General features: G+C 40.3%; 1 protein-coding gene across 4 annotated transcripts in view; it reads left to right on the top strand.

Annotated features, from left to right (window-relative positions):
• Window positions 1-20,642, top strand: part of PLCE1 (phospholipase C epsilon 1) — a 322,822-nt gene that overhangs the window by 39,662 nt on the left and 262,518 nt on the right. The gene's annotated exons all lie outside the window — the stretch shown is intronic.

The following is a 20,642-nucleotide window of genomic DNA, read 5'->3' as shown; positions in this document are numbered from 1 at the left end:
AAGTGGTTTCATTGACTGATTATCTACTTGTGCCTTTGGAGGTACATGCCTATGTCTTCTATATTTTTGGGTTGCAAGGCCTAAAAGAACTTAAGATATGGTTACCTTCATTTTCCAACCAATGTTCCCAGTTTCTTCCCTCCTCACCTTTTTTGTGCCATGGACCCCTTTGGCAATTTTGGTGAAGCCTATGGACTCAGAAGGATGCTTTTAAGTGCATCCAATGAAATACAAGGTGTTATAAAGGACACAGATTATGTGAACATATGTACACTTACCAAGATATCATTTGAAATTATGATATATGGCAGGGTAGGTGCTTCTTTGTTAACACATTAAACAGTGGCATTTAGTGGTTCGATAACTACCATAATTCTGAAGTAGTGATGAATGTCACTAGGGAGTAGTTTCCCTGGGACTTTCTCAATTTTAGCATTACAAATCCCTCATCCAGGGAAACCCCCTCAGTCCTGGGCAAACCAGGGCAGTTGGTCACCCTAAATATAAATACTCTTTCAGGGTTTCAACCACGACTGTATTATATAGAAATATCTGTGATTTCTATCGGTGACAAGATCACAGGTACTGTTCTAATACTGAGACTTGTTGGTCTGTATTCATAATTGAAGGGAATGCTAAATGTCTAACTCTCACATTCCAGTGTTTCACAATTCGTTAAAACCTGGCCTTGTGAATAAATACCCCATCTAGAAAAAACATTCCTTTTATTGAAATACAACTGGTATATTTTTATTGTCATCATCATCATCAGTCATGGAGCTAATGTTTATTTTGCATTTGACATGTGCCAGACATTGGGTCACATAATTTACATACTTGATTTCATGCAATCCTGTCAACTACCTTCTGATATTAACCCCTTTGTATTGCTAAGAAAACGGAGTCTCAGGAAAGTTATATACCTTGCCCAAGGTCACTTAACTGCTAAGTGGTATAACTAGGATTGTAATCTGGGCAGCCCAGACTCTTAGTTTCTCAAGATCCAGAAAGAAATACAATTGAAAGTAAGCTGCTAAAGGAGCAGAAGGATTCTGTTCATTTCAGTGTCTGTTGATTGAGTAACCACACTCCCTGATGCTTATGGTATGTCAGACTTGGCTGTGTTCAATGTGGCCAATCCTAGACCCTTGGAATCACAATCGCTGGGGTAGGGCACAGCAGGAATGATTTTTAGGGTTCCTCAGGTGATTGTATGATTCTGTGGAGTTGAGAACCACTGTCCAACAACTTTGAGCTCTTTGCTCTTTGGGCAGGACATTTAGGGAATATTTGCTGTGTCCTAAAGACCCCGACACTGCGGGCTCTCGGGAGTGGCACGGCTGACCTGGGAGCCTGCCTGAAAAGTGACGACCCTTCTCTCAGGCCCTTCTCTCTGTGCATTCGACCTACTGTTCACCCAGTAAGGGTCGGCAGATTTGTTTTTGAATGTTCACCTGACTCCTTATAAAACCTGAGTCCCAAGCAAGGTGACGTCAGTGACACACAGCACCCCCCTCCCCCCCGCCCCCAGCTCTTCTGACCAAGTTTTGTCCATGCAGGGAAAAAGGAGCTCATCACAGTAATGTGTCTTCCCAGTTAAAAAATGCAGGCGTTTTAAAAATTCATATACATCTGAAGTTGAATGTTAAGAATGCAACAGAAATTTAAATGCAGCAAAGAGAGTGGAAGCAGATTGAGAACGGTTATCAGAGCCCCCCAACACTTCTACAGGCATGGGGGTCATGCGTCTGCTATAAATAATTGCAGAATAATTTCTGGCATGATAATACTCACTCCCCTAGTTTCTGGAGCACTGCCACTTCTTCTGAGAACGTTCATGGGTCCCTAGCTCCAGTCTGCCCCTGTCAGTTAGAGGCACTGAGATGGTTCATTTCCAATGAAAAGAACCAAAGAGATGATGCAAATCATCTCCTCCCTTCTTAGTCTCTGAAGGTTGGGAGAGGTTGCCACACCTCGACCAGAGTGAAGACTCTGGAGAAGAGAGAGGAGAGCTCTTCTCCTGGATTTCCAGGAAGCTGTGGCTATTTTTATTAACCTTAAAATGAAGCTGGGGAATGGGCTGACTGTCCTGTCCTTTCTGAAGGGAGAGCTCTGAAAGGAAAGATTTTGAATATTCAAACCATACCATGGAAGGAATAAATCAGTATTTTCTAAAGTATCATATCCTCTCAGTATCTCACTTTTTAGAGTCTGGTGGAAATCCTTCTCAAAGTTGTCAGATAAATTGTAGCCACTTTCCCCAGCTCCTGTATGTGGCTTCCTTCACCTAAAAAGTGCAGATGCTAATGCAATGCTCCTGTTCCTATTTTCTGATGAGTTCGCAGGTATCCATCCTGTTTCCCCAGTCAGACTGTAAGTTTCTTAAAGGGCAAGAAATGACTGTACCTTTTTTTCTGCTCTCCACGATGCAAGCATAGTGCCAAGCATATAGAAAACAGGACAATGTCATCTTAGGAACATGGTCTCTGGAGTCGTGTCAGCCTGAATTGAACGTTGACCACTGTGACTCCACCATTTACTGCTGGTATGACCTCAAGCAAGTTATTTGATCTCTTTGCTTCTAATTACCTTATATGTAAACTGGGAGTAATGATGTTGTGAGGGTATTAAATGACATGGCTCTGTGAAATAGATAGCACAGTATCTGGCAAGGAGTGGGAGCCAGTATTTTCACTCTGGCAGTTTATTAATATGCTTTGTCATGAACGTGTCCCCACCTCATTCTGCCCTTTGAAGCTTCTCCCATAGGGGAGTTTATGGTGGTGTGAATTTGAGTGAATGTCCCTCAGTCTATGATGTGGTAGCTTGTACAGTCCTTCCTACACATTTAAAGAATGTGTTATTTGTCCAGTTAGTTCCTCTGCCTCACATTGAAATTTTTTCTTGTATGCCTTCGTCAAAATGACCCAATTAATTTATGTTTGCACAGCTGTGCAGTGAAGAATGGATTTGAATGGGAGACATTAATGAGGATTAATGCTTGCTGACTGACTAACCATATTGGTATCCTCCCCCCCGACTTGTGAAAAATGAAAACCCTACTCCTGACCCAGTTACAGCCACACTCCTGCTCTCCATTTATTGGCTCAGTGAGATGGCATATTTTGGCAAGTGGTTGAAGTCTCCAGATTGAAAGTTGATTGAGGGTGTTTTCCTTTTAAAAAATTCCCTCTCTGCCTGAATTTTGGGGAGTTTAGGGTATTTAGAGTTATTCTGAATATGAAGTACACGAAGTCCCTGCCTGTGCTGGAAGTATTCATGGAACCTGAGTTCTGTGTGCACTGAAGGATGGCGTGTGGAGGAGGGGAGAGTGGCCAGGGCAGACAGGCCACCAGCTCCCGTGTTATCGCTTCATTTGTCTCTCTGCCATGGTCCACGAGAGGATTTACTGTATAAGAATGTGTGCGGCCAAACAGAAAAAGAATGAAGTTTTATTTTTTTTTAAATCAGACTAGAAAAACAGTAAATTAAAAAGGAAAGTCACACCAGCTTCTTTGTTGCTGGTTCTTACTCTTCTTTCTTCCTTCTAAAATGTATCTTTCTTCTTCACATTTTATTCTACTCTTTAGCAGAGAGAATTAAACATAAGAGGCAATGAAAAATTTTTGAGTGTTTAACATAAATACCTTCATCAGTATTTGTGTCTTTGAGTTTATATTTTCTTTGTTATGTGTCGAGGGATCAACCAATAATAAATTTGTCTTCCGAGTGGTAACTTTTAGGAATGATCAACTATCCATTGAGTCCTGCTGTCCAGTGTTGTAATAGATGGCTGTTGAAATAGCAACATGTTTTATTTTCTCCTCTGGAAATTTGGTCTCTCTGCAGATTGGGTACAGTGTGGACCTTGAAATAATTAAAATTTCCCAGTGTGTACAGACTAAGCTGAAAGCCTGGGCTTGGTAGCATGCCAGGCCTCCTCTTCCATTACTAAGGGTTATGTCAAGTTCATGACATGGGTATAGGACGATGCTGGCCCCTTCCTGCTGAGCACAGTGAAAGGGAATCCAGATCCCGGACAGACAGCCCCTGCACAGTTTAGTCACGTCTGGTGCATCAGTGGAAAATGTGACAGGCTGTCAGAAGCTGACTTTGTGATGATTGGACAGCTTTCCCTTATTAGCTGCATTGGGGCAAGTTTAAGATAAATTCACTTCCACATCTCAGTAGTTACACCAGCTCTTTGGCTAGGATTTAGCAAAAAAAAAAAAAAAAAAAAAAAAAAAAGAAGAAGAAAGGAAAGAAAAAGAAAAGAAAAATGTTGACCCTGGACTCTAATTTAAGGTGAATATATTCATGGCCACTGTTATTCACATGGTAGCCTTAGGACACTATCCACACTAGGATTTTTTTTTTTTTTTTTCCTTTTCCCCAGATGTCCTGAATAATGGGAATTAGCAGCCAGAGAGGCCTCATCCCTAGAAATGGGCCATGGTTAAAATGTGGCCTGAAAAGAATCAGAACCCATAGACAAGGATAAGACCATTAGATGGAGTCCTTATTTAATATACCCTGCATTTTTACACAGGAAGGACTCAGGCTGCCCACAGAATGACCCCTTGCAGTCATGAGGTCCTCTCCCCTTAATCCCCTCCCTGGGTGCTGTTTCCCTCAGGGCTCATATGCCTCCTGGAGTGGTATGGAGGTTTCTTCCCCAGTGACCACAGGATTCAGCATCAAGGACTGAAGCATCATTGGGAGTGAGGGGTGACCATCCCCTGACCTTTCTGTGACTAGACTAACTCATGGCTCAGGCAGGGCCCTCCCTGAAAAAGTATTCTCAGACAATGGTGCTGGGTCATTTTCTGGTCTAAAGACCCTTGGGAACACCAATATGGTGTTCTGTCCATTGGTTCTTTTTTCTAGCAGCTGGCCTGGATGCATTTAGAACCTCAGATTAAATATGGGTCCTGCAGAGTTCAGGCATCCAAATCCCTAACCTTAACCAACATTCAGCCCTTGAGGCCCAGCCCCTTCCCTGTCATTTAGGCCACCACCCATCAAACCCTCAACAAGAAAACCACCTCAGTTTTTAGCGACAAAGAGACACCATCATCTTTCAAGGGTAAGGAGAGCCCATACGTTGAATCCAAAAGCAGATGTCTTTCAAGGCAAGGAGAGATACTTTGATTTCTCCTGTTTTTAATAGCTTTATTGAGATATAATTTGTATACCATACAGTTCACCTATGTAAAATGCAAAATTCACTGGTTTTTTATATATTCACAAGTATGTGCAACCATCACCACAATGTTTGAACATTTTCATCATCTCCAAAAGAAACCCCCTACTCTCTAGCTATCACCCTCCATTCTCCTCACCCCTTCTCCCTATCTCTCTACTCAGCAGCATCTACTAATCTACTTTCTGTGTCTAGAAATTTCCCTATTCTGGACCTTCATCTGAATGGACTCATAAAGGATGCAGTCTTTTGTGACTGGCTTCTTTCACTTAGCATAGTATATTTTTTTTACTTTAATTTCAGTGTAGTTAGCTTAGTATATTCCAGGTGCATCTGTGCTATAACATGTATAAGTACTTTGTTACTTTTTACCTCTGAAAAATACTTCATTGTATGAACATACCACATTTTATTTATCTGTTCATCGGTTTTTGGACATTGGATTCTTTCCACTTTCTGTCTTTTTGTCTGCTATGAATATCTGTGTGCAAGTGTTTGTGTGGACATATGTCTTCATTTCTCTTGGACACGGATCCAGGGGTGGAATTGTTGAGTTATGTAACTATGTTTAACCTTTTGAAGAACTGCCAGACTGTTTTCCAAAGCAGCTGTACCTTTCTGCATTCCCACCAGCAGCGTGTGAGGGTTCAGTGTCTCCACATCCTGACCAGCATTTCTTAGTGTCCATCTTTTTGCTTAAAGCCATCCTAGTTGATATGAGGTAATATCTCATTGTAGTTTTGATTTGCATTTTCCTGATGGCTAATGATGTTGAACATCTTTTCATGTGTTTATTGGCCATTTGTACATCTTTGGACAAATGCCTATTCAAATTCTTTGCCTATTTTTAATTTTTTTTAATTGTTGAGTTCTGTATATATTCTGGATATAAATCCATTATCACATATATGATTTTCAGTATTGTGTGTCCACATGTGTGTAGATGTATATGTGCGTATGTGTATACACACACACACACACACATATATAGCTATGGATATGGATATAATGAATGCAAGTCGAGACAGTGGCAAAGAAGGCTTATAATTTTAGTGCACAGTGAAACTTGTTAAATATTTTCTTTGGACATGGATCTCATTCTCATTGTTCAAACTTACCCCACCATTAACAATGGTCAAGTTGAATTTTTTATCTTCCTTCTCCCCCAGATTCTTTCCAAACTCCAATCTGCCTAGTTTCTCCTTCTTCTTCTGCCTAAGCTTGTATTATATAGGCTGTTTTTCTTATTATCTAAATTCTGCACCCCAGAGAAGTGGCTGGGAACCAGATTGTCATCTGCAAAGTTGTGCCTCACAATGAAGGCATCTGAGGCAGAGCTGCTTGAGGAGGTCACCACTTTAGTAATGTACTGCATTATGCACAAGTGGCAGGACCATGCCTAGGTTGAGGCCAGCAAGGTGCCTAGGTGGCAACTTGTAAGGAGGCAGTCAGTCTCAGGGTTTCGCAAGTGCCAGCTCTCTACTTATTAAGGAGTGCCTCCTTAAATTTTGAGCCCTGGGCAGCTCACTTGTCTCCCCTTGGTCCCAGCCCTGGGTAGAGGATCTAAGAGACTCTGTGGTTTAGAAATGCATATCATCTTCCTATCTTCCTGCTTCAGGAATGGCCTTGACTAACCCCTCATATACTTTAATGCAAATGTTGTTAAAATACAAGCTAAGAATGGTTCCTCATTTTTAAAGCGTTCAAAACAAAATCAAAAGAAGAGTAATATTTCATAACATATAGAAATTGTATGGAATTCAAACTTCTGTGTTCAAAAATGAAGGTTATTGGAACACAGATACACTCATTCCCTTTAATACTCATGTATTTTCTTAAAAAATTTTTTTTAATGTTTATGTGTTTTTGAGAGAGAGAGAGAGAGAGACAGGACGAGCTGGGGAGGGGCAGAGAGAGAGAGGGAGACACAGAGTCTGAAGCAGGCTGTCAGCACAGAGAGCCCAATGCAGGGCTTGAGATCATTACCTGAGCGAAAGCCGGGAGCTTAACCAACTGAACCACCCAGGCACCCCGTACTCATGTATTTTCTATAGCTGCTTTCTCCTTGTAACAGCAGAGTTGAGTAGCTGCAATTGAGACTATATGGCTTGGAAAGACTAAAATATTTATTATCTGGTCCTTTAAAATAAAAGTTTGCCTCCCCCTAGTTTAGAACATCCCTCTCTACCTGGCTAATTTCTGCCCATCCTTTAGTCCTGAGCTTAGATTTCACATTCTCTTGGTGGTCTTCCCTACGGGATCCACCCGTCCCCCACCCCAATCCAGAGTTTCTCTGACAGTCAATGCTAATACATATTTCTTAAATGACTCCTTGAATTATAAAATAAGAAAGGCGATTTCCATCCATTGCTGATGTCTCCTCCCCTCCTTCCCCAGACCAATGCAAGCTTATTAGCTGGCCTCTCCCTGACCATCAGAGCTTGGAACCACTTCCTTTGAGAAATACCTAAGACAGAATCAGAATTTTCTACTGATATTTATAAGAATCTTTTTCAGTCCTGTGAACCCAGTGACTCATGCTTGTCACCTCCACAGACGTGGCCTGAAAGACAAAGAGGGGACATTTTTAGATCTCCTTGTCCCTAGCCCTCCATTTTAATTGGCTACAAAACCCCCAGGGAAAGTTTACAAATGCTTTGTGTTTACAAGGGAGCATCTGAGATTGCTGTTACCTGCAGTGGGTCAGAGAGGAAAGGAGCCGCCTCCTCTGAACATCCTGGATCTGTCTCCTTGTCCTTCAGAAGTCCCAGTCCTTACAGGCAGAGATTTCCACCATGGACCAGAGGGAATCTAACTTCTATTTCTCAGTGGTGGTCAGGGATGGGGTTGGTGGTGAACCCATAGGGACAGCATGCTGTGTTGAGATCATTCTTGAGTTTGGGAGGTACTTGGCCGGTTTTTTCAAACGGTCTGACCCCTAGTAATCTCAATAATAAACCTGAGGCGACACCCCCCACCACTACCACCGCCAAAAATAAGGCCTAAGTACCAGTTCCAGCTCTCCCATTAACTGTTTGTGTGACCTTAAGCAAGTCACTTTAGGGCCTGAGATTTTAGTTACTTTGGGTATAGAACAAAGTGAGGAGAGACATGTATTCACTGCCTGCTGTGTCTCAGACACTGTGTATGTAATTTGCATATATTAATAAATTATAAGTTACACATTTCTTCTTAACTCTGAAAGCCCAACTGTCTGTGATTTTCCTGATTTAAGTCTTGATCCTGGATTTATGGTTGAGTAAATATTCTGCCTTCCCCAGTAGTGTCTCCTAAAGATTTGATTTGTGGAGAACCTTCTCACTGTCTGGTAGAGGATAGACACAGGAGAGACGCTCCCCTTTTGTCTAAGCCCTGAAATGCCTTTCGCAGTAAAACAGCAAGCACTTGGTGGGCTCTTACTGTGTGCCAGGCATTGTGCTTCCCAGACATGACCAAGGTCATGCAGTGTTAGGACTCCAATCTGGGTCGGGCTGCCTCCAAAGCCCATACTCGTAACTACTCCTCAGAGGTTCCTCTGGAAGATTCTGATGTAACTCATCCCTATAACTTGGCAGAGGTTCTGTTCCCTTATTAAGTGTGCAAATGTTGAGCTGGATGAGCCCTTAAGCTGTTTCTGTCTTCAAATGTGATCTGGGTGTGACCTTTGGATGAAATGGGAGACATGGGGAACAATACCAATTCTTAATGTGAGGGGTGTGTTGGCTATTGAAATGGCTAAGATTTATTTTTATGACTCAGCCTGCTAGGGGGAGGAAACCAAGCCCTAAGGTTTGAATTTTTTACTGAGTTGCTGTAATTTAGAAGTACATTTTGAAAGTTTTATAAGTAAGTAAGCAAGAACAAAGTCCAAAGCAAACTGCACACATCTGACTCAGAATCTATAGCTTATTCATGATCATGCTAAAATGACCCAAACTAGTGGGAACATAATTTAGTATTTTTCCATATTAATTTAAAGTTTTCTGTGATCTTCAAGGGTTCTGACCAACTGACCTGAGTTTGAAAAACATTACTCAGGAACATTTCTTTCCATAGCCATACTGTTAAAATTTTCACCTACTTCATAGGGTTGTGAGGCTGGAGACAAAATGGGGCTGCTGTATACTCAGATGCTTGGCAAACATTATAAAATGTCCCTGCAATTACAACTTTTCTCCTCTTACTCCAAGCTCTGAGGCTTCAGAGGGAGGTACCCGGGGGAAAAGGGAACTCCAAAACTACTCTGGAAGGAGCAAAACAAAGCCAGAGCCAGCTGATTCCTTTCATAAATGCTGCTTATATCCAGGGGAACCTGCTTACTGAAACCTGACCCTTTGGTTTCCCTTTTGTGATGCTGGCCTAGTTTTAATAACTTCATTTTCAACTACAGATTAGGTGACTTTTATCACCGACACCTACTTCATCTTATCCCTATGTTTTAATAAAATAAGGATTCAATTTGTCCGTATACCATGTTGAGTAGCCTAGCTTCAGAAAATGTAGCACCAAATTATAAATGGTGACACTTTAATAATGAGTGTGGATGTGTCTCGAGAGCCAGCATGTGGGAGTTTGGCAGTCGGAAAGCCCCATGGCTTCAGTTTTTCCAGATTGTGTACCATTTCATCAAATAGTAATTTGTTAGCCTTGAAAACCTCTTCTAGAACAAGGAAATGTTCCTTTGAGTTCTAAATCGGTGAACCCCAAACTTGTTTAGTAGCAGATTCATTATTTTTCTCTTTAATGGGGCCGAAGAAAATGGTCTCAGGCCCTGGATGGACCAGCAAGTTCTTCTCGGAATGGCCACATACCAAATAAAGGCACCGTGATGTTGGTATGACTCTGCCATGACTAATATTATGTGAGGGTAATGCCATTATTGTGGCGACCATATTTTCCAAATAAAAAGTTGGGAACTTTTTATTGCAAGGAGAGAGGGGCAGAATATTTGAAATTGAGACTGACTCAGGAAATCCAGAATAAATGGTCCTGGAGTTGCTGTTGATTGCAATATGAAGGAAAAAGAATGTGAGCAAATTAGAGCACATCTCCTTTGTTGCTAGAAAAATCAGGAGCTTGTAGTAGTAGTAACTGTGTTATAAAGACAACACATTAGAAACCCAGAACAGAATCCAGGAAATGTTTTTCTCAAAGTTTTTGTTTTTCTGTATTTTTCCCCAAGTATTTGGTAGCTACTGTGCTTTGGAATTATAAAGATAATGACATAGATTTCTTTGAAATACTAAGATGTGCTCAGCTAAGTAAGGGTTTTCCCTTTCTAAGGAATCACCTGGAAAGGTAGTTTCTATTTTCCATGTGTGCTGCCATTATGCAAAATGTCTTAATTCTTTGAGCTTGGATCAACATTTTATTTATTTATTTATTAAATATTTATTCTTTGGGGGGGGGGGGAGAGAGAGAGAGAGAGAGAGAGAGAGAGAGAGAGAGAGAGAGAACATGACCGGGGGAGGGGCAGAGAGAGACACAGAATCTGAAGCCAACTCCAGGCTCTGAGCTATCAGTGCAGAGGCTGACGGCGGTGGGGGGGGGGGGGGGGGGCCTCGAACTCACGAACTGTGAGATCATGACCTGAGCTGAAGTCAGACACTTAACTGACTGAGCTACTCAGGCACCCTGTACTGACATTTTAGAAACAGTCCATTCAAGCAGCCTAGCTAGTGCTGGGTTAGGTCAATGTTGATGTGTGACTGAATGATAGGATTGGTTTTATTAAGGGTCTTATAAATAGACTGGAGGTAAAAGGGGGTGTCTGGAAATGTTTTGAGCAGAAGTAAAATTATAAGTTCTGCATACAACACAACTGGAACACAAACCAGGTCATTGCTTCATAGTCTCGCTCAGTGTCAACGGGTAGTTCAGAGGTGCCCACAAGCCCAAATGTACCTTTGGTTTGGGCTCAGCCTCGTGGTCACAAAGCTCATGCCAGAGGTGGGATGGAAATTTAGCCCCATCTCCCCAACCCTTCTTGACCAGGTGCCCTTGTACAGGGCACAACATACTCAACCATACAAGGTGATCTTGGGGAGTACCATATGGAAGACAATCAGAGGGCTTTCTTGGATTTTTTCCTTCGATTCATTATATAATGTGCTCAGCACAGTGCAGTCCACTAAATTCCAAAGGTCTAAAATATAAAGAAATTAGGGGTGCCTGGGTAGCTTAGCCAGTTAAGGGTCCAACTCTTGGTTTGGCTCAGGTCACAATCTCATGGTTTCATGAGTTCAAGCCTCACATCAGACTGTGCTGGCAGCAAGGAGCCTGCTTGGGATTCTTTCTCTCTCCCTCTCTCTCTGCCCCTCCCCGCTCACGCTGTCTCTGTCTCTCTCAAAATAAATAAATAAACTTTAAGAAATAAATAAATAAAAATAAAATGTAAACAAATTAAATTGGTCCAGTGTGAATGCTTTTCTAGGTAAATGTAAAATAAGTATTTGTAACTTTATGAACTACAGAGTTCTTGAGCTGGAAGGCCCATCCTCTATAACCTTTTTCAGTCCCTCATTTTATGGATAAAAGTAGCCAAGTCCCTAGACATTTGAAATTACTTGACCAGATTCACATAGCTAATGATGGAAGACACAGAACCAGAACCTGGATCTCTGTAGACTGGTCCCTCATCTCTGAAATAGGATAAAAATATATGGTAGAGCCTTACACATAGTAAGTGCTCTATTAATGTGAGCTCATTCTGAACCCCACTGCTTTTGGGGTTCCTGAGAGACATGTATTCCTGATATAGCACCTGCCCTGGTAGAATTCATGGTGGAATGATAGTGGAGGCCGACATGCCTGCGCTATCTTTTCGTTTGTTCCACGATTTTTGCAGATTGTAAATAACTGGTTGATGTATAGTATAACAGCTTTTTTCTTTGTTCTCTGGTCCATTCCGGTTTTCACAGCTTAGCCTATCTCTGGTTCTTTAAGAAGCTGGCTCATCTTGTTGCAATAACATTGTCAGTTCTTTAAGTGCTCAGTGATGCCCTTTAAATGTGAATGCAGCCAAGTTTTGTTGAGTTCATTTCTCCCCTTAGTCTAGTTTCTTTCCATCCTTCACTTGGCAGGTAGCTCTCTGGTTAACGACCAGTTCTTCAAAGCATACAGAGCAACCGTGGGATCCCTCCCAGTCTCTCAGGAGGATATTTTCCCGTGTTCTTTTCCTCTTATTTATGGGAAGCTGAGCCAGTAAGAGACACGGAGCCCAGAAGGAGGGGCCGGACCGGGCCCAAGGAGTTGAGCCAACAACCCCAGGCTCATAAAACATTAGCTCTGGAAGGGCCTTGGAGACTGTCGAGTCCAACTCTTCATTTTACAGAGAAAGAAACTGAGGCTCAAAGAAAGGCAGTGGCCTTGCCCAAGTCTGCTTAGGCATCAGTTTCACAGCCAGGCCCAGAATCTGGGTTGCTCTCAAACCAACTCTCCTGCCCTGTGCCAGATGCCAAACACTGTTTCTGACCCATAGGTGAGAAGCTGAATTGATTGTAGTATAACAGTTAAGTCATTTGGGGCGCCTAGGTAGCTCAGGCAATTGAGCATCCAACTCTTGATTTCAGCTCAGGTCATGATCCCAGGGTTGTGGGATCAAGCCCTGCATTGGGGCTTAAGATTCTTTCTCCCCCTCACTACCCTCTCCTCCACTTGCTCTCTCTCTCTCTCTAAAATAAAATTTAAAAACAAACAAACGACAATAAAAAACAGTTAAATTATTCAAGGTGTAAGGCTCCATAGTGGTTAAGTGAGCTTGGGAGCCAGATTGCCTATATTTAGATCTGACCCTGTACTTACTAGCACTGTGACTTAATAAAAGTTTCTTAACGTCTCTGTGCCTCTATTTCCTTACCTCTAAAGTGGGGATAATAATTTAACCTACTTCTTTGTGATGTTGTAAAGATTAATAGGTTGGTACGTTAAATGTTGACATACATAAATAAGAGTGTTCTTAATTTTAAAGCATTTACAACAGTACTTGGCACTGCTCTCGTTTTGTTTCTTTTTGATTCTTAAGTCTCAATTTTTAACCAAAATTCTGTATTATCTCCTCATAAATACAAATTTTTCTCTAGGGACCCTGATGGGATATGTCTAAATTGTGGGATATAGTATTCAAGGCTGTAAGAGTGGCAGGAGGGTTTGTGTAGTCTGAGAGGGCTTCCTGGAGGAGGTGGGATATCATTTGAGTTCTGTCAGGAGTTAGGATTGTTCTTTTGCCTGCAGTGAGAATGCAGAGTATTCTATCAGAAGTAAATTGACCACCTTTCTCCCTTTTAGGAGTCCACCTTTGGTTTACTTCAAATGTAATGTGGATTTCAGAGTCCTTTTGCCATTTCCCCCCAAAGAAATTGCTTCATATGAAATTTAAAGTGATATAATTTCTCTCAATAGAATAGGAATTTTCCTGCTTTGTTTTCAAAGTACCTATTGTGAAAAATACTGTGCAAAAGGTTGTTTGATGAAAGCGAAAAGGACTAGTCTGTGTGCTCGTGCAGTTGGTTTTTAGTAATTAAATAAGCACCCATATACTCACCGTCTAAAGCTAAAGCTAGGAAAACCCAATGTCTACCCTATGAGTCCCCTGTCTTGGCCTTTCCAACCTCAGCCTATGCAGGCAACATTATCTGAATCCCATTTCCATCATTCCCTTACTTTCCTTTGTGTACAATATTGTTGCATCTACATATGTTCTTAAGAACTATATGTTGATACTAAGTGCCACTGCATTGTATACTTTAAAACATAATTAATTGTATGCCATGTGATTTTCCCCTCAGTATAACAAATTATGCATTCTTTAAGAAACAAAACAAATGATCCTGGGGGGAAAAAGAGAGAGGCAAACCAAGAAACAGACTCTTAACTTCAGAGAACACACTGATGGTTGGTTACCAGAGGGGAGGTGGGTGGAGGGATGGGTAAAATAGGTGATGGGGGTTAAGGAGGGCACTTATGATGAGCACCAGGTATTGCATGGAAGCGTTGAATCACTGATTTGTACACCTGAAACTAATATTACACTATATGTTAACAAACTGGAATTTAAATTTTAAAAAGAAAGTAATAAATTTTTTTTAAAGATTAAAAAATTTAAAAACTCCACATTTTTAATTTTAGTTGTTTTGAATTTTTCATAAAAGTATATAGTATGTGTAAATTTTTTACTGTTTTTACACAATATTATATTTCTAAGTTTTATTTATACTGTTGTATGTTGTTTTAGTTTATTTGTTTTGGTTGCTGTGCAATATTCCTCTTGTATGTATAGCATGGCTTACTCATACAGTCTCCAGTTGATATACATTTAAATTTTTTTATGTTTACACTATTTTAAACAGCCCTTCCATCATTGTTTTTGTCTATGTTGCTGGTTATACACGTGTAAAATTTTCTCTTGGATGTATACCTGGGAGTGGCTGCACCAATTTAGACTGTATGCCTGCCCCTCCCCACTGTGATGTATAAACGATTCTCTGCTTCTATATCCTCTTTAATACTTGATGTTTTCCAATTTATTTCTGCCAGTCAAACAAGTTTAAAAACATTTCTCTGGGGTTAATTTAGCATTTTCCTCATCACTAGTGATGTTAATCATATCTTCATGTTGTCATTGTTTCTTTTTCTATGAAATGCCTTAGATCTTTTGCCCATTTTCTGTTAGGTTGTTTGTGCTTGTAGTTCTTTATATGTTCCTGATACCCATTTTTGTTTGTGTGTATTGCTGATATTTTTTTCCCCAGTTTAAAAATTTTTTGGTATAAAATTCCTCATGACAAAAATTATTAATTTTATTAGTCAAATTTATTAAAGTTTTCTTTCAGTCAGTGAAAGAAACTTTTCTTTGGTCAATGCCTTTTTTTTCTGAGGATATTTTCTCTACCCAAAGTCTAAAAGATATTCACTTGTATTTTCTAGTAGGAGTTTTATTTTTGACAATTTAATTCCCTAGTCTGTTTAAATCCTTGATTTTATATGTGGTATGAGGCAGGGATCTCACTTGAATCTATTTTCATATCAATACCCATTTTCCAGCTTTAATCTGATGCCCCCCACCCCCCGTCATATATCAGAATTCCATACATGGATCAGTCTTCTCTGAGCTCCTATCTAGTTCATTGGTTAGTTTATCAATCACTGTGCCAATAACTTTAGGATGTATAAATAACAACTTCTTTTCAGAAGTGTCCTTACTATTCTTGGCCCTTTACTGTCATGATGATGATGTTGATGACTGATGCATCACATATTTACAAGGAAAGATACCAGTGATACAAAATGAAACACAGGGATGTAAAGTGGTATCAAAATCAGCAACTGGAACATTCGCACTCCAGAGCCTTCTATGTGTCCTCCTCCAGTCTCTTTGTCTTTCTCTCCCTGTCACCCAAAGTAACCAGTCCTGTTGTCTAATACCATACATTCATTTGGCTTATTTTTGAACTTTATATAAGTGAATTCATAGTAGGTGCTCTTTTATATGTCTTCCCCCCCCCCAGCATTGAATCAATGAAATTCATACATTCAATTGTAGTTTGTACATTCTCATTGCTATTTACTATTCCGTTCCATTTCATGAATATCCTACTTTTTATCCATGCTACTGTTAGTAGTCATTTGCTTTGTTCTCAGTTTGAAGCTATTATGAATAGTGCTATTCTGTTCTCTGCCAGCCTCCAAGCCCTTGCCTAAGCTAGTTCCCTCTTCCTGTCATTCTCCTATTCCCTCCACTACTTACAACTCATTTGACAAAGCTTTGTTAAGTACGGCCTATCCCTTTTGTGAATCTTTCTTAGACCATCCCTGTATACTAAGTTATTCTCTGTCAGGGCATCTAACCTTATAGCCCATGAGTTGAACCCTAAGTGCAATACTCGGAACGTTTTTTGCAAAAAAAAAGACGGAGGAGAAGGAAGAGGAGGAGATGATAGGAGAGGAGGAGAAGAAGAAGGAGGAAAAAGAAAAGAAAGTGTTTTACAAAGAAATTATTATCTAGCAGATAGGAACTAGTTGGGTCTAACTCCTTGCCAAGGAGGAATTTGAAATTTTTTTCCTAAACATGTAAGCATTGAGTTCACTTGAAGTCATATACAAGGAAAGGATGGATTAAAAGTCTTCCAAAGTTTGTGTAAGTCAAAGAGATAATTGGAATAACCAATTTTCCATTTCATCCTTCTACAGGAGAAACTATAGGCCAGGTTCATAGCATGATGTAATGGAGAAAATGATCAAGGTTGTTAATGACTTATGTGCTTCTATCCTTAACTATTGCCAGTTTATGGGATGGGATACTTAGAAGCTGAAGCTGATTATTAATATTTAGTTTATTTTAATTCCATTGGATGGCTAGCTAATGGAAACTTGTTGAAAAGATTTCCGCAACTACTTTTTCAGATTTGGGACTTTGGAGACCAAAAGACTCTGTGAGTTAGTAGTGGTTTGAAATGCATCATTTCTTACTAATGGAACAAGAATCTGAATACCCTTAATTAGAAGATGCAAAACAAAATTCAAACCAAAGAAATAAAAATAATGTAATGTTGATTTGTTCATACATCTAACAAAACTCATACTCAAATTGGACTTTACATTTGAACATTCATTGATTCATTCTACAAATATCTATCAAGCACATACTGGTACTATTAAGGAGCTAGAGAAACAATGAACAAAACAGAAACATCCCTGTACTGTTGAAGTGTGTTAGTTGGGATATAGGTTCTCTCTCTTAAACAATGACTGAAAGTAAACGTGGCTTAAATAAGATAGACCTGTTTCTTTGTTACTTAAGAGTGGTCTTTGGTTATTTAGAAATTTTACCCTACAATATCACCCAGAGACCCAGGCTTCTTCTGGTATATTTCCCTTATCCACATGGTCCAAGATGGCTCAACATTGCATCCATGTTCTCAGTGGCAGGAAGAAGAAAAGGAGGGAGAAATGGCATGCCCATTCCTTTTAGAGGGCACACCCCAGAAGTTGTCCACATCACTCTCCAAAGCATTTCATTGGCCAGAATTTTGTTACATGGTCACTACCTAGCTTGAAGGGAAACAGAGGAATGTATACTGGAGAACAACTATGTTATGTTCTAGTAGAGAGAAAAACACACGAGACAAAAAACAAATTAAAGAGATATTATATAGTCAGATGATGGTGTGTGATAGATAAATAAAGCAGTGTACAAAAACAGGATACGGGAAAAGAAAAAAAATGCTATTTTTAATAAGAGAGGTAAGAGAAAAATTCTCCGATGAGGTGATATTTTATCAGGAGGCATATGGGGAATATGTATTTCTCATATTTCTAAATGTTTCTAAGCTCACAAACTTGCGGAGTTACTAAGAAGAAATTGAAATCATAATTACAGAAGAGATTCACAGTTTTTCATGAGTAAGAATAATCTTTAAGATTTCACCAGCTGCCTTGGTTTATCTGGGTGATCAGCCTTCTGCTCAATTGTAGCTCATTTTAAGAAAACCTGATTTATCCAAAAACAACTATGTTCATCAAAAGGTTATGTCATTCCATAAGTCTTGGAGGTGCACATATGCATCCCAGAACTAGCCAGAAATTTCTGATTATGTGGTCAAACATTGGGCAGTGCTAGAGACCAGTGGGCATTGTGAAAGTGTATTTTGGGCCGCCTGGGTGGCTCAGTTGGTTAAGCGTCCAACTCGATTTCGGCTCAGGTCATGATCTGTCTGTCATCAGGCTCCATGCTGGGTGTGGCGCCTGCTTAAGATTCTCCCTCTGCCTCTCTGCCCTGCTGACGCGCATGCGCGCGCTCTCTCTCTCTCTCTCTCTCTCCCCCCCCCTCAAAAATAAATAAAAACACGTACATTTAAAAAATATATATATATATAATCTTTACCATGAGACCACTAAAATTGGAACTTAAACTCACTGTTAGTAAAATAAACCTGGATAGAGAAATTGAAATGTGCTGGGACTACATGGAGTCTATAGTGCTTGAAGAAAGCTCAGTGTGTCAAACATCAATATTCTCATCAACACGATTAAATTTGAACAATGACAAACTGCCTGTAGACCCACCAGTAGGCTTATGGTCATTTGACTCACTTCTTGAATGACTTTGTTTGTATTTTTATATATGATTTCCCTAAGGTTTAAATTAAAAAATAAAAAGTAATACATATTTCTTGTAAAGAAAAAATTGTGTATAAAATCTTAAAAGTGATTGATTCTTCCTTCCCCAATTTGCCCGCCCCTATCTTACCCCTGAATTAATAGTTTGTTGGTTCTGGCTCCATACCTTTTCCTAAGAATTCTATATAGGTTTTAAGCTTCTTATTTAACTCTGTAACCCTTTCTACCTGGAAGAGTGCTTTGAACAAAACAGGTTCTCAGTGCATATTGATATTTGATTAATGATTATTGATTAATAGGGATTGGGAGGGAAAATGCCCAAATGGAAAGCTAGCGGCTTGTGGGAAACCAAGAACACTATTTTCTTTCTTTAAAAAAATTTTTTTTCTTTTTACTATTTATTTTTGAGAGACAGAGAGAGACAGAATTTGAGTGAGGAAGGGGCAGAGAGAGAGAGGGAGACACAGAATCTGAAGCAGGCTCCAGGCTTTGAACTGTCAGCACAGAGCCTGACATGGGGCTTGAACTCATGAGCCGTGAGATCATGACCTGAGCCGAAGTTGGATGCTTAACTGACTGAGCCACCCAGGCATGCTTTCTTTCTTTTTTTAATGTTTATTTATTTTTGAGACGGTGCAAGCAGGAGAGGGGCAGAGGGAGGAGGACAGAGGATCCGAAGCTGGCTCTGCATTGACAGGCTGACAGCAGCGAGCCTGATGTGGGACTCGAACTCATGAATGGCAGGGTCATGACATGAGCTGAAGTTGGATGCTCAACCAACTGAGCCACCCAGGTGCCCCAAGAACAATATTTTCAAAGTTGCATTTGACAAGAAATATTGCTAATAACCTTTTAAGGAACATTCTGAGTGCTATTTTTCTACTTCCTCCTTCCCCCTAAGTACGAAATCCTGAAGACATAATAAAACCCTGAGAAAAGCTGTGTGTGATTCCCTCTCTCACATCCTCCCTCTTAGACTGTGAAGAGTGTGGAAAGAGGAGGTGGGCACAATGGGAGATGGGCCCTAGCAGTAGATAAATCTCTCACTTTGTATTGGCTGACTCTAAAATTTGCTGTGGAGTGTTTTTATTGGTAATTTCTTTTACAGATGTTTTCAGAGAAAGTTGAAATCATGCTGGTAAAAACACATCTAGATTCCACATTGCAATTTAAACATATTGTATTTTATTTCCTTAAGCAAAAGGGCTGGGAACTCTTTCTCCCCTCACCACCCACCCCCCTTTTTTAAATTAACATAGGAAATAGACCAAAGAAAGTCCAAACTGTTTTTCCTACCTGGACTGAAAATGAACTATTACTTTGGGAATAAAGGTGGTGAGCATGATGTCTCATTTCTAGTTAATCAGTAGTTGCCTTTAAATATAAAGAATAAAGACTCTAATAAAGACTTCTTAAATATAAAGAACAATGACTTTGGAAGACTAAAAAATAGATCGTTTTCAGGTGTGATTCCTCTTATTTCTCCCAAGGTTTCATTTTTATTTTATTATCCTCCAACTCCATGACTAAACGTTTATTTGGCGCTTGCAAATTGAAAAAGTCTGGACTGCAATAAGCCATTTGCTGTTTCTGATTAATTGCTGTGGATATGTCCTTCGTTCCTCCCAGTGAACCTGAAGTGTACTGTCTCCAGGAGTGCCTCCTGAAGGGAAAACTTTTGGAAGGCCCTCCATTTCTTTGAGTTTTCATAATAGTGGAATGTGTTATACAGGCAGCAGAGCAAGCAGTTAAGAGCGAGGCTCTGGAAACCGGCCCGGTTCCGCCGTTAACTCGCAGTGGAGCCTTCAGCAATTTATTTGATCTCCCTAAGACTCAGTTTTTCTCACCTGTAAAATGAGAATAATGGAAATAACACCTAATTCAGAGAGTCATAAGGGTTGGATATCTGAAAAATCACTAAACCTAGCATGTAGAAATTGTCCCAACAGATTTCAGTGGCTGCCCTTGTGATTATGACCTCTGTGCCTATTGCTGCTACTACTAACAAACTGTGAAGCCCTTTGGTAGAGGAATGAGCTGCATCTGAGGAAACAGTGTGCACGTTACTGGTATCTTATGTAGCACACATGACTTTTTTACCCTCTTCAATGGCAGTCATTTATAGCCCATTGCCTGCCCTAGATTGTACCCCTCCTGACCCGCTCCAACATACTAACTTCTGCATCTATCACTAGACCCTCAGGATGGCTTATGTTGGGCAGGTCCTCAAGAAGAGTTTCCTGAATTGCATTGGGAAATTCTAGGTGGAAGCTGGGTTCTAGCCCAAACCGGAGCAAAGGCTCTGTCTTAGAAATATCCTCAC

This window comes from Panthera onca, chromosome D2 (genome assembly GCF_046562875.1).
Source record: "Panthera onca isolate mPanOnc1 chromosome D2, mPanOnc1 haplotype 2, whole genome shotgun sequence".
NCBI classification, from domain to species: Eukaryota; Metazoa; Chordata; class Mammalia; order Carnivora; family Felidae; genus Panthera; species Panthera onca.
This window is presented reverse-complemented; position numbering and strand designations above follow the sequence as displayed.